Consider the following 12,798-nt stretch of genomic DNA (forward strand, 5'->3'; position numbering starts at 1 on the left):
AACTAGAGGAGCATAAAAATACAAACTCGTCCATTTGGCATTTAAAGACCTTCATGATCTCTCCAGGTTGATTACGCATTAGTCTCCCTGACAAACATTCCATTCCATTTGAAGTGGCCTTCTTGCCATGCCCTTGTACATGAATGGCAATCCACACCCTGTTTCTATGCCTTTGGACAAACATGCCCCCCATGCTAAGAATGTTCTCTCTTGCCTTTTCTGCACTTCTTGGAACCCCTACCTACCTTCAAGGCTCAGCTCACATTCTACGTTCTGTAAGATACCTTTCCTGATTCTCTTGATTGGTTGCCCTATTCCCAACCCCAAAATCATTTTGTAATTATTTTATATACATTCTAAGTTGACTTGTCCGGAAACATGTATTCCTCAGTAGAATTACAGACAGGGATTATTTTGTTTTTGTTTCCCCGTCGCTTAACAGATTCCTAACTAATGCCTTTGCATGGATTGATTCATAAGATATAAAGCCATCTATAATTGTTGATAAGTAGTCATCACTAAAAATATTTAATGCTCATTCAATTGTGGTGCTGCTATGGGAACTGATTTTGAGTTCCTGCCTTTAAAACACTTGCCATTGAAAAGGAGGTCATTTATGAAAGACCCATCTCATTGATGCAAATGACAATCACACAAACACTAAACAGCAAGTTATATGAGCTTTTCTAGTGTTTGTATTCAAATAATGAGAACCTGTGACTCAATCACTATTGATGACATTTTATAAGAATCATTAAATGTTAGATCCTGAAGGAAACTTAAGAGACCATCTATACAATCACCTCCTTTTAGAAGTGAGGAAACAATGGATATGATTTGAATGAGGTCATACAACAGAGCTAGGTTTCAGACTCAGGTCTTCTGACTCTAACTCCAGGGCTCTCTCCTCTGTTCTACAATGCCAAATCCTAGAGATGAAAATAGAGTACAGCGTTGTTTGCCTGCCCAGTTGAAAAGAAATTGCACTAACTGAGGAAATAAAATATGCTTTCCCCCCAACATTGACTCCATTTACCTTCCACATCCCAAGCTGTTTGGGGTCAGTTTATTCATAGTCAGTGGAGTAGAGCACACAGGGAGACCACTCCACAATCTATTATTCCCTTGCCTAGAGAAACAAGACCAAGGTGTCTATCTTATCTTTGCTAATTCCTATATGCTACTCAGGGATAGAGTTTACGCTTTTTTTAGTTCATATACAATCAAAGTACTAAGTACACAGAAAATATTTGGGGTTTTATCCTATTTATCTATATTATTATTGCTTACATAATAATGAGGGAAAGATGTAGGCATTGATTGAGAAAGAGCATTAAAAATGTTGAAAGGCACTATCTGCAAATCTCAATATGCAGGCTGTTTTGAACCAGCATGGAGGGTATTGACAAGGCCTGTTTGAAGTTGATTCACCAATCACTTTACTTGAAGGTCTCAGGTTTTGTTTACTAGCTGTTGCTTTTGAAAAAGCAGAAAGAGAGGGGAGGCATTGTGGGTTGGCAACTTGAAGGGAGAGGCAAAGCAGAATGAATACTGACAGTGATTGAATTATGTTGATCCTATCAGCCAAACAGCCATCATCAGCGCAGGAGACTTGGGACCATCAGCTTGTCTCCTGGCAGTGATCACTGCTGTGCCTGACATCAGCAAGGTAATGTTAACTCCATTGCTGAAAGGGGGCTATGAACTGTGATCAGAGATTCCGACCCTTCAATAGACATCTATTTTCCTGCTTTGCCATAAATGTCAGTGTCCTTAGACCCCTCACTTTGTCAGTGTTCTGTTGAAGGTTAAAGGCCTAGAACTGATTTTATAAGCCCTTTTTGACATATAGTATTTCTCCCCCCACCCCACTCTCACACATAAGTCTTTATGGGTAGTGGTGGTGACACCACAGGACCTGAGAGAGTGGCTCCATTTGTAATGATCACACTGATGTAAGTCCAAGATAGGCCAAAGCTTAGAGTTTTTGTCTTTTTTTTCTTTTTGGTAGATGATTCTTTTAGTAATAACACTAAAGATATCAGAGATTTGGGTGTTCCCTCTTTGGCATCCAGCATCACAGTTTTACTTTGGAGGGTGGAAAACTTTACAAAATATCAGCATCCAAAAAAAAAAAAAATGACCATGAATAATGTATCCCAGCACAGCTTTGCCAAAGTATTATATGGTCCCTACATTTGTAATTTCTTCACACTGAATTTGCAGGGAAGTGACACTAATGTGCTCATGTTGTTCATACTTGTTTACAAATAGAAGCAGTTGGGCTTTGAGCTTCAAAATGTGAGTGTCCCTGATTCTGACGTGACTTGCCTGAAAGCCCTGGTGGGGGGGAAAAAGTATGCTATGTTAAAAATTCATAAAGAACACTGCTTTTTTATTTCAAGAATAACAGGAGCAAAAGGTTTTTGCAGTGCCCAGGGAAACAGAAAGTTCAAATATCGTGAAGTCACAGGAACAGATCAGAGCGTGCTATTCACAGTTATAGCCTACAAGGCAATTCTTTAGAGTGTCTTGGGTGAGACAATTCAAGGAGAACAGAATCTGAGGAGCCAATTTGCTGAGTTTTGTTCAATCTGTAGAATGAATGAGTCGTTTGTATTATAGAGTCATGAGCAGTGAGAATTGTGACTAGAACAGGGGGGAAAATTAAGATATTTGAACCTATGTACTTCCAAAATATGCCTGAATGGAAACTTTCGCCAAACATCTAGAAACCTCATTAAGGTATTCATGGATTTTTATGCCATCCCACCAATCCTAGATGTGTTCTTCAATTCTGCCTTCTGACTCAGGTTGTATGGAAGGCCTCTAACAGTTACAATAATTGCAATTTATGTTGAATAGGTTTTTCAAAGCAGGCATATTTTATTGCTAGCAGAAAGCCTCCCCTTCCCTACCCTTACCCTTAATATTTTATCTAGTTGAAGAACAGAATCGTTTTTCTCTAAGAAACTAAGTGGAAACCTTGTACTGTCTGAGCTTTAAAAAGCTCTCACTAGGAGGGAACCAAAGTGCAGATGCAGAAGAACTCCAAGGGCATCAAGTCTGGCCAGCTGAAATTACCCAGAATGTTTTACAAAATATGTGGCAGCTGAAACCGACTCATTTGATGACATTCAAATGCTGCTGGTTAACCCAGGCTGTCCCTGGAGAGTCGGGAGCTGCTTTGGGGATAAACATCTTCCGTGTTCCTTTTCAGCTCAGGACATGGTACTTATTTTGTTTCTCTCCTCTGATTTGATTTAATTAACCCATAAAAAAGATAATCTTGTGGAGGGGACTAGAGAGGTGGAGGAAGCACCTCAAATTAGAGCCAGCAAAGGCTTTTTGAAAGGCTGCTGAGGAAAGGCTTGGATGCATTTTTGGCCCATTAGGTCCTGCTAATCTGTTTCAGGAGAGGCTCTCTCTCAGTTGTAAAGGTGGACTTTGGGCAGGGTGAGTGATTGTCTTCCATTTGTTTTCTGCCCAGAAGCAGATGACTTTTGATTCTCAATAAGAATATACATAATCTAAGCACATTAAAAGCATGGTGTATAAAAAGCAGTGTGCACAAGCACGCACACACACACACACACACACACACACACAGCTGAAGGACTGAGCCTCAGAAAGTATTTCTTTAGGGATTGTAGGTGAAGGAAATGAGGGAAAGAAGCAGTATGGAGACTATGCCCCCAAATGATAATTATTAGGTTTTTATTTATAGAATCTGGGATTTCATTCATATAGGGAAAATTCTCTAGGAAGGACTCTAACTACAAAAGTAGATTATCAGTTATTTGGCAACTTATGAATTTAGAAAGTTGTCTGAACTATTAAGTGACTTGTCCAGGGTCACTACTTGTTGTTTAGTCATGTTTGATATTTTGTGATCCCTATGGACCATAGCATGCCAATATGTCCATGTAGCTTCCTTGGCAAAGATATTGGAATGGTTTGCCATTTCCTTCTCTGGCAGATTAAGGCAAACAGAGGTTAAATGATTTGCCCAGGCTAGTAAGTGTATGAGGCCACATTTGAATTCAGGTCTTCCTGATTCTAGGTCCAGTGTGCCATACACTGAGCCACCTAACCACCTCAGAAAGCTAATATAAGTCAGAAACAGGACTTGGGTCTGGGTCTGCCTAACTCTGATCTCTCTTTCCACTTGGGCATCAATACATGAATATGTATTGATTCTTCTATGATAATGAGGCATTTTGTAATTATTCTGAAAGTTAAAATCACCACATTTTAATGCCTGGAGTATACTCAGAATTAAAATGCATTATTGTTGATTTAAGGGCAGCTACGTGATACAGTGGGGTCTGGAGTCTGGAAGACTCGTCTTCCGGAATTCAAATCTGGCTTCAAACATTTACTAGCTATGTTAACCTGGCCACGTCCTTAATCCTGTTTGCATCAGTTTCCTCATCTGTAAAATGAGCTGGAGAAGAAAATGTTAAACCACTCCAGTATCTCTGCCAAGAAAACCCCAGAGTCATGAAAAATCAAATACGACTGCAAAATGACTGAACAACTAAATTGTTGATTTAATTGTAGAGACACTCATACATGATGTTTAAAAAATATGACTTGTAACACATTAACACCGACATACACTCAGATACTTTAGCCTTTAAAATACAAACAAACAAAAAATGTCACTTATATAATGAAATTAAGTGCCAGCCCTTTCAATCAGGGGATAAAATAAGTCAAGGAGGTTTCAAAGGAAATCATAAATCGAGCCAAGAGGAATTTGATATAATCAACTTCTTCCACTCCCCACCTATTGATATTAAAGAGAGATACCACCATGTTTTCTGTCATGTGATAAAGGAGATACTGAAAGGATATAATATGGAGACCCTGAAGCTCTGATGATTTGGGTTCTAAGGGGTGTTGCATTCTTTCTTTTTCTTTTTTTTTTTTCCTTTTACATTCATTGAACATAGGTTTCTTTTAAACTTTTACAACTTACCCCGTGGCACTTCAGAGTGTCAAAATTCCTTCTCATCCCCAATCTTCTCTTGAAATCCAGCTTCATCCAAGTAACAATCATTTTTAATGAGTTTCTCTTTGGAAATTTGAGCTCCAAGATTACAATTGAACTTGTGGCTTCAGTCCTGGGGACCACATTTTAAAAAATTTTCCAGAAGATAGTGAGCAGAATGATGAGGGGGTCTAGAAATTGTATCATATTAAGTATTAAAGAAAATGGTTATAAAGAAAATTTAGCCTAGAGAAACTCAAAAGAAGGATAAATAAGAGGTTTGTATTTTATGATATGTAATGTAAAAGATGGAGTTGATTTATTCTATGTTACTCTTTCATTCAAAAGTATAATCAATGGCTAAAATTGATAGGGAGACAGATTTCAACTTAACATAAGAATTGTCCACCAAAGAAGTGTGACTTATCATGAGATAGTGAATGCCCTGTCAATAGATATTTTCAAATAAAGTCTAGGTGGTCATTTGTCAATGATAATGTAGAAGTGAGTCTTTTGTTAGGTGAGAGATTTGACTAGATGACCTCTAAGCTACCTTTAGACTCTAGGATTCCATTGATCAATACACATCATAGCCTTCTGGGTAATGCTCAAAGACAAATGTTCCTAAGCATAGCTGTCTAGACTGATAGGCTGTGAAAAAAAACTGTGATTAAGAAAATCTGCAACTGGTTTACTACAGGATGCTAATCAAGTCACTCAGCCTATTTATTTTATTGAGTTGCTTTATCTGAAATTTTATAATAATTCAAGCTTCCCTACCTCCAATTCTAACCACATAGGTGTCTTGGAAATAACTTCATTCATGATTGTCTTGTCTATAGTTGACTTATCTACTTCACAGGGTGGTTGTAAGGATTGTATGAGATAACACATACTAAGTACTTTGGAAATCTTGAAGTGCTATGTTAATTTTAAGCATTGTTAATATCAATCGCAGTGTTTTAACCTCATCTCTGTCAATATAGTTCACATAGAAATCAATATTGTTTAGATGGAAATTATCTATTACTATCACTATCCTGCTACTTTTGGTTTATGTCCAATGCTCTATGGATTATTGCATAGGTACATAAAATGCCTGCTTTTGGTAGTTTATTAAAACTATTAGGATATAAATTCATCTTCTCTATACTCACGGAAAGTATCTTCATTACACTGCACTAGCAGACACTTCTACGTTACTGGTATGTGAGCTACACAACTGTTTCTTACTTTTGAACTTGCTTTTTCCCAGAATGATTAGGACTTATGATTCTCCTTACCCTGGAACTCCACTTCTGGGCATAGGTACCCTCCTCAGCCTACCTTAGATCTGTGACCTGGAGCTAGGTAGTGGGAGAAAATGTTGCCAATTGGCATCTGTTCCTACACCTTACATGAGGTTTTGATGCCTTGTCCTTTATGGGTCTGGCATCTCCTCTTGCTTTGGTCCATAGCCTCTCCCTATGCTGAAGTGCTCTATGATTCCATGCTCATTGTCTACAGACCTCTTTGACTGTCCCCCTATGCTAACCCAAATGGGAAAAATGACTCACTGTGAATTTTTCTTGGATTTTCCCATCAGTGTTTGGTCTCGTATCTTTTCTGGTTCTCTTTTGGAAGAGCTTGGGTGGAAGGTAGAATCTCACTGAACTTCCAGCTACTTCGTCATTTTGGCTCCACATCTCACTGTGAAATACAGGAACAAATAGTTATGGGTCTTATCTCAGACCCAGTTCTTTACAGTTTTGCAGAGAAACTAGAGTTCAAGTTATTTCCTTTGATGTAACTATTCTGTCATTCATTAAATTAGTGGTGAGAAAACTTTCTGTTTCTCATTTGATTCAAATTAAATTTTCATTGTATGGGATTTCTTGCATCCCCGTAGATGAACAGAAATTTCCCAAGTCTTCCTTCTTGGCAGATTCTCTCTTGTCTTTGACATTTCTGCTTCTCAAGTCTCTTTAATGAAGCTTTTGCTTGATGTTGAATTGTTGATTTATTTTCTTTGTGCTGTTTTGACTCCTTATATGACTTTAACCTTTTGATTCTTGTTTTCAATTGCTGATTAAACAAATATAGAATTTCTGACACAATACTGTTTTCTAGACTTGTTTTCACACTTTGCCTTTAAAGGGAAAATTTGACATTAGTATTTTAATACTTTACTCTTCTGATATTTTTCTGTAGATCTTCAATAGCTCTCTCAATTAATTTCTTCTATAGTAGAGTTTGCTATGTCATTAGGAGTATTCCTTGATAACTCTACATTTCTTACTATAGCAACAACTCCTGTTACACTGTTTTGCACATCTTTAAATGTTTTTAAATTTTCTGTCAAATCCTGAATTTTCTTTCAGAATGGCTTTAGTGAATGTTAGATTTTATAAATTATTTCTTTCGATATATTTGACTGCTAATTAGATTAATGACATTAAGCTTAAAAGAGGATTTTTCGGATTCCAATTTAAGTATGTCTATCACCTTTTCAAAATTATTTGAGACATCAAGTTCTATTTTGCCATCCATTTTGTCATTTGTTATGATTTTTGAAGTGTGCATTAAATGAAGATTTTTAATGACCTCACAGTATTCACTTTTTCTCTCTTCCAATCTGTGTAGCTTCTTTATTTCATCTCATTTCCTTTCACCCACGCTTTGGTATGGAGCTATTTTTATGATTGTCTTGTACTGCAATAGCAACATGTTGCTGTGTGACTTGCAACTGAGGGTATCATTGATATAAAGTTCTTGCCTACAGCTGTTGAGATCTATTTCTCATTTTGTTATGATACATTGCAGGCACTTAATGAAAGTATTGATGTCTTCAATCCAATTGATGCACATTCATGGTCTGCCCTTTTTAATGATTGTCACCATGAAGTATTTCCATTGGTTGGAGCTTTAGTGTTTATGATCCTTTCTGATGTACATTGCCTTTTTTGTGACACCAGAACATGAAGGAGGACTCTTACCTCCATGCCCTCCATTTAAAACTTATGATAGAGAATATTTCATGCAGAGCTGTCCTGCAGCCCTACACTGTGTTTTCTATAATTTCATCACATTGGCCAAGGTGCTAATCTAATCAGTGGTAATCTAATTACTAATCATTTCTGGATTCCTTATTGACTCCACAGCTACCACAGTGGTCCCTGGTCACTCAGAACCCCAGTTACACATCACCCTGACTGGCATTCCCTTACTTCACACTTGTTTCATTATGAGGATTGGCCATTGTGTCAGGCAAAGCCACTCACTCAGTAGTCTTTGTGACAACTTGACTGCTCTCTCTTTTTCCTCATTCTGAGAGGTGTGGTGTGGAATATCATCTCTCTGGGATGTCCCACTGAGCAGAAGAAGTGCCTTTCCCCATTGAGACTAGCACCTCTAAGTGGCTGCTCACCCATGGCAGCTAAAGTGTGGGCTTGTGTGGCTCAAGTGACTTGGAGCCAGGACCTCAGCCCTCTGCTGCCTCTCCTGTTCTGTTTCCTTCCCTGACAAGTGACTGAAAAACTCATAGCAATAACTGGACCTTGGGAGTTTGTCAGTTCCTGGATTCCTCAGTCAGTGACAACTGTATTGTAGGAGGTGACCCCTGCAATTACTACATTGTTTCTCAGAGCGAAATATGGGAAAATCAGCCCCAGACCTGACCTGGAGTGGAAGAAGACATAGATTGTGAAGGAGCTTGGACAGTATAGACAGAGTTAAGGAAATGGCAAATCACTCCAGTATCTTTGCCAAGAAACCCCCAGAGAGGGTCAATAGTAACAGAGAAATTCAAGCCCAACAACAATGCAGAGAAAGATACCATTCCCAAGCAATCCTCCTACTAGGCTTCCCACAATCACAAACAAGCTCACCCACTCCCACTAGTCGTTGCCGTCCCAGCTCTGCATGCTGTCTAACTTCCTCTCAGCTCTGCTCTTGCCCTGCCTCTTCCTGTTCTACCCTTCCTGTTCCATATCATTTAGACTCATGTGACTCAGGCTTCCATGTGACTTAAGCAGGTCACACGGGCTTATTAATCGATGGGAAAGATCTTCCCATTAAGAAGCAAAATTATATTAACAATAAGCAAAAATACATCATCAATACATAAGGTCACACGGTCGCCTGTGCCTGAGCTGGGGTCTGAATTCAGGCTGACTCTCCCCCCTACCCCACACTGGAGTCTGGTGTACATAAAGGAACTGTTTGAATTTGAATCCTGACTGAGAACATTAAATTAAAAATGCCTGTGAAAAAGATTAGCTCTGCCCATACCTAGTATTTGGCCTAAATTAGCCTTCTATAATACTATATATTCAGTAATCTACTATACTCCTATTATGAGGCCATAAAGAGAGAAGCTGAAATTCAGTGACTGAGCAACTTCTGGCTATGCCAGCTCTAAGTTCTCATTCCTGTTTCTAAGAATGGATCTTTTCTATAATTTACTAGAATTATAATTGACAGAGATTCAATTATTTCTTGAACACATGAACCAGAAGGTGCTGAAATGACAGTTTAAAAAATACTCATGTGGGCATATGTATGTTAATTGTCCTAGAGAAAAATCATTAGAAATGGACAATTGAATAACAATTAACTTTTATTTTAAAGATGTAATTAAACATACGCTTTCAGTGCTCAATTTGAAGTTTCTTTTACATGATAAGTACATCAGCTGCATTAATAAAAGCTAGCAGGCAGGCAGCTATGTAAGGCTACTCTTGATGCATTTTTCCAATGAGTAGCTCTCCCAGGAACTAGAGAGAATGCTGTGAGATCCATTCAGACCTCCCTTCATATCTTTAGAGAAATGATTCAAGCAGAGAGAGTCATAAAATAAAGATGAATTCCACTCTCAGAGAAAGGCAGAGGGCAAGAGGGGTAGGGAGAAGGGTGGGAGCAAGGAAATTCAGCATGATTTAGTGAAGAGTGAGCTACACTTAAAGTCAGAAGACCTAGGTTCAAATCTCTCCTCTGATACTCAGGTGTATGAATCTGGGCAAGTTATTTAACCTCTGTGTCTCAGTTTCTTCATCTGTAAAATGGGAGGGTTGTTTCAATAGCTTCTAAGGTCTCATAGCTTGTAATCTATATCCTATGATCCTGTGGCCTGGATCCATGAGACAGGCAACAGAATTAAAAAGAAATGCATTAAGTCCAATGTCCAAACTGTAGCAGATACCTGAATTTCATAGGACAAACATTAGAATTCCAGGATTTCAAAGCTGAAAAGGACCTTAGCAGTATTCCCCATACCCCAACAATAATTCCCTTCTGAATGGGACCTATGCCTATATGGTCATCCAAACTCTATTTAAAGGTCTACAATAAGGAAGTCTTTTACATTCTGAGGAATCTCATTTTACTTGTGGATAGATCTACTTAGAAATAGATTATTCCTTCTTTTTCCCTGACAAAATCTTAATTTCCCTCTATATGACTTCCATCCATTTTTTTTTCATTTTCCTCTCTCAAGCCAAGTAGACTTTAAAAAAGATACAGTGATACAATGGTAAGAAGAATTTCTTCTTCTAATGTCAGAAGACCTATGTTCAAATTCCACTTTTGATGCTCAGTAACAAAGTGACCTTAGACAAGTCACTTAGTTTCCCTCAGTCTCAGTTTTCTCATCTGAAAATGATGAGGTTGACCTAGATGACCTCTGAGTCCTAGGGAGAGCATTTTATAAATTTAAAGTGATAATAACATTGCTGTTGTTGTTGTTATCCCATAATCCCTCTTCTATATGATAGCCCATTAATATCCAAAGAATAAGGAGGAAATGGGTCTCAGTGTCCACTGAAGAAATGAACTACTTTGGGTGTATCCTTTAGGGGAGGACAAATAACACAGAGGAAACTTCTCTGTAAAAGTCAACAATTCCCTCAATCCTGCTGTCCCCCATGAATTTAGGATAATCAACTCAGAGCTTCTCAGTCATTAGACTATGGGAAATTATTCATTTGGACCCCTACTCTATTCCCATTAGTATTAATCAGTTTGATACGATTCCATAGGGGTAGTCTTTATAAGTTCTGTACATTAGAACCCAGAGCTGTGAACTGAACATTGTAAGTTCATTTGCTTAATCATAGGAAGCTAATGAGAGGTCCTTCACACTTGTTTTTCCTTGTTACAGTGACCAATCCCAGCATGGCAGAGGTAACTCAATTACATGGAAAGTCCCACGACTTATTTTTGCACCTCCAGATCACTCTGTCTTGTGAGCAGGTGATCATTTTATGACTACCTAGTCAGTGGAGATGCTCCATGCTTTTCTCAATCCAAGAATGCCCTGCTGATATACCATTTTTGGTTGACATATCATTTTTGGCCCTCAAAGCAAGGTGTGTCAACCAATGGGATTCTACACTTTGTGTAGACCCCTTAGCGTGTTCAGGTATCAAACTTTATCAGAATAAGGCCCCAGAGATAGGGTTAATAAAGTGCCATTGACTCAGAGCTCTGCCTCAGTCGCTTTCTTTGTAGGCTGGACAATTATGAACTCCACAAGATCTGCAACTTTGTTGCAAACATATCTGGTCTCATTATGCAGCTAACCAATCAATAATAAAATGCCATATTTTCTTTTATTATTTATATAATGTATTGATTAGTTGCACAGTTGCTTACCAAGCAATTGTGAGCTGTGGAATGACACATCATCCTACCCTAATGGGCAAATAGCCTGATTGGAGAGAGAAGCATACCACATGTGAAATAACAGAAAAGAGAAGGACAATTAGGAGGTGTTACCATAACTTCTAAAGAGTGATTTACATGAAGATAGGACCTGGACCTCTCCCACAACCATAGCACAATGCTTTGCATGCAGAAGGGATGTTAAAATGTGAGTTGAAGGTATCACTAAAGTAATCAAATTGATTTTAATATAATTCAATTTGTTGACGTACCCCAAAAACCTTACTCCTTTTTAAAATAAATTTTTTTTCCATATTCAGTATGTTCTTTTTTCTGTAATCATTTGTTTAATATAATTTTGCATTGAGTTTGCAGTATTTTTATACATATTCTTTAATTTATCATCATGAAGCCACATTGTATCAAGGAAAGGAAAGGAAATTAGCATTTATATAGAGCCTACTATGTGCCAGGTACTCTACTAAGCATTTCACAAATATGAGAAAATTTGAAAATAAAAGTAAGTTGTACAAAATAGAGATCTGATGTTTTATCTGTACTATCTACTCTGAATATAGAATATAGACTATATCTGAATATAGAAATTCCCACTTTATTGTTTTTCTGAAGTTCAGAATAAAATTTAATTAAAAAAGGAAAGAAAATATTTAGAATGCTTGTCAGGAGCAAGACAATACAAAGACTAGATATAGGATATTGGAAAATGGTAATTTGATCCTCATAATCCTGAGAGGTAAGTGTTATTATTTTATTACCACCATTTTACAGTTGAGGAAACTGAGGGAAATACAACTTAAGTGATTTGCCCAGGGTCATACAGCTAATAAGTGTCTGAGGCCAAATTATAATTCATTCTTTCTGATACCAGGTCAAGTATTCTATCCATTGCAACACCTGTCATCTCCATAAATATACCTTTGTCATTACATGTACTCTTGTTGAATTGACCATTTTTCCCAGAGTACATTTGCTTTTAATTCATAGAGTTTCAATGTATTTTAATTGATGTGAGTCTTCAGAACACTGACATATGTTTATCTCCATCTCTTGGATAAATTCCTTACCCTTTCATCATGCATGGCAGGGTATAAGGCCACACCACAGTGTTCTCTGTCCATTTGGGGAATTCTATAATTCTGGAA

General features: G+C 37.7%; 1 long non-coding RNA gene across 2 annotated transcripts in view; it reads right to left on the minus strand.

Annotated features, from left to right (window-relative positions):
• LOC140501574 (uncharacterized) overlaps window positions 1-12,798 on the minus strand; it is a 43,737-nt gene that overhangs the window by 21,406 nt on the left and 9,533 nt on the right. Inside the window, exon 2 of one of the 2 annotated variants that reach the window (XR_011966242.1) lies at window positions 6,553-6,685. This is a non-coding gene — a long non-coding RNA (uncharacterized lncRNA). Of the gene's footprint in view, window positions 1-4,984; window positions 6,686-12,798 lie in introns of both variants that reach the window. The other variant, XR_011966243.1, reaches the window with a different exon arrangement.

Source organism: Notamacropus eugenii, chromosome 4 (assembly GCF_028372415.1).
Source record: "Notamacropus eugenii isolate mMacEug1 chromosome 4, mMacEug1.pri_v2, whole genome shotgun sequence".
NCBI classification, from domain to species: Eukaryota; Metazoa; Chordata; class Mammalia; order Diprotodontia; family Macropodidae; genus Notamacropus; species Notamacropus eugenii.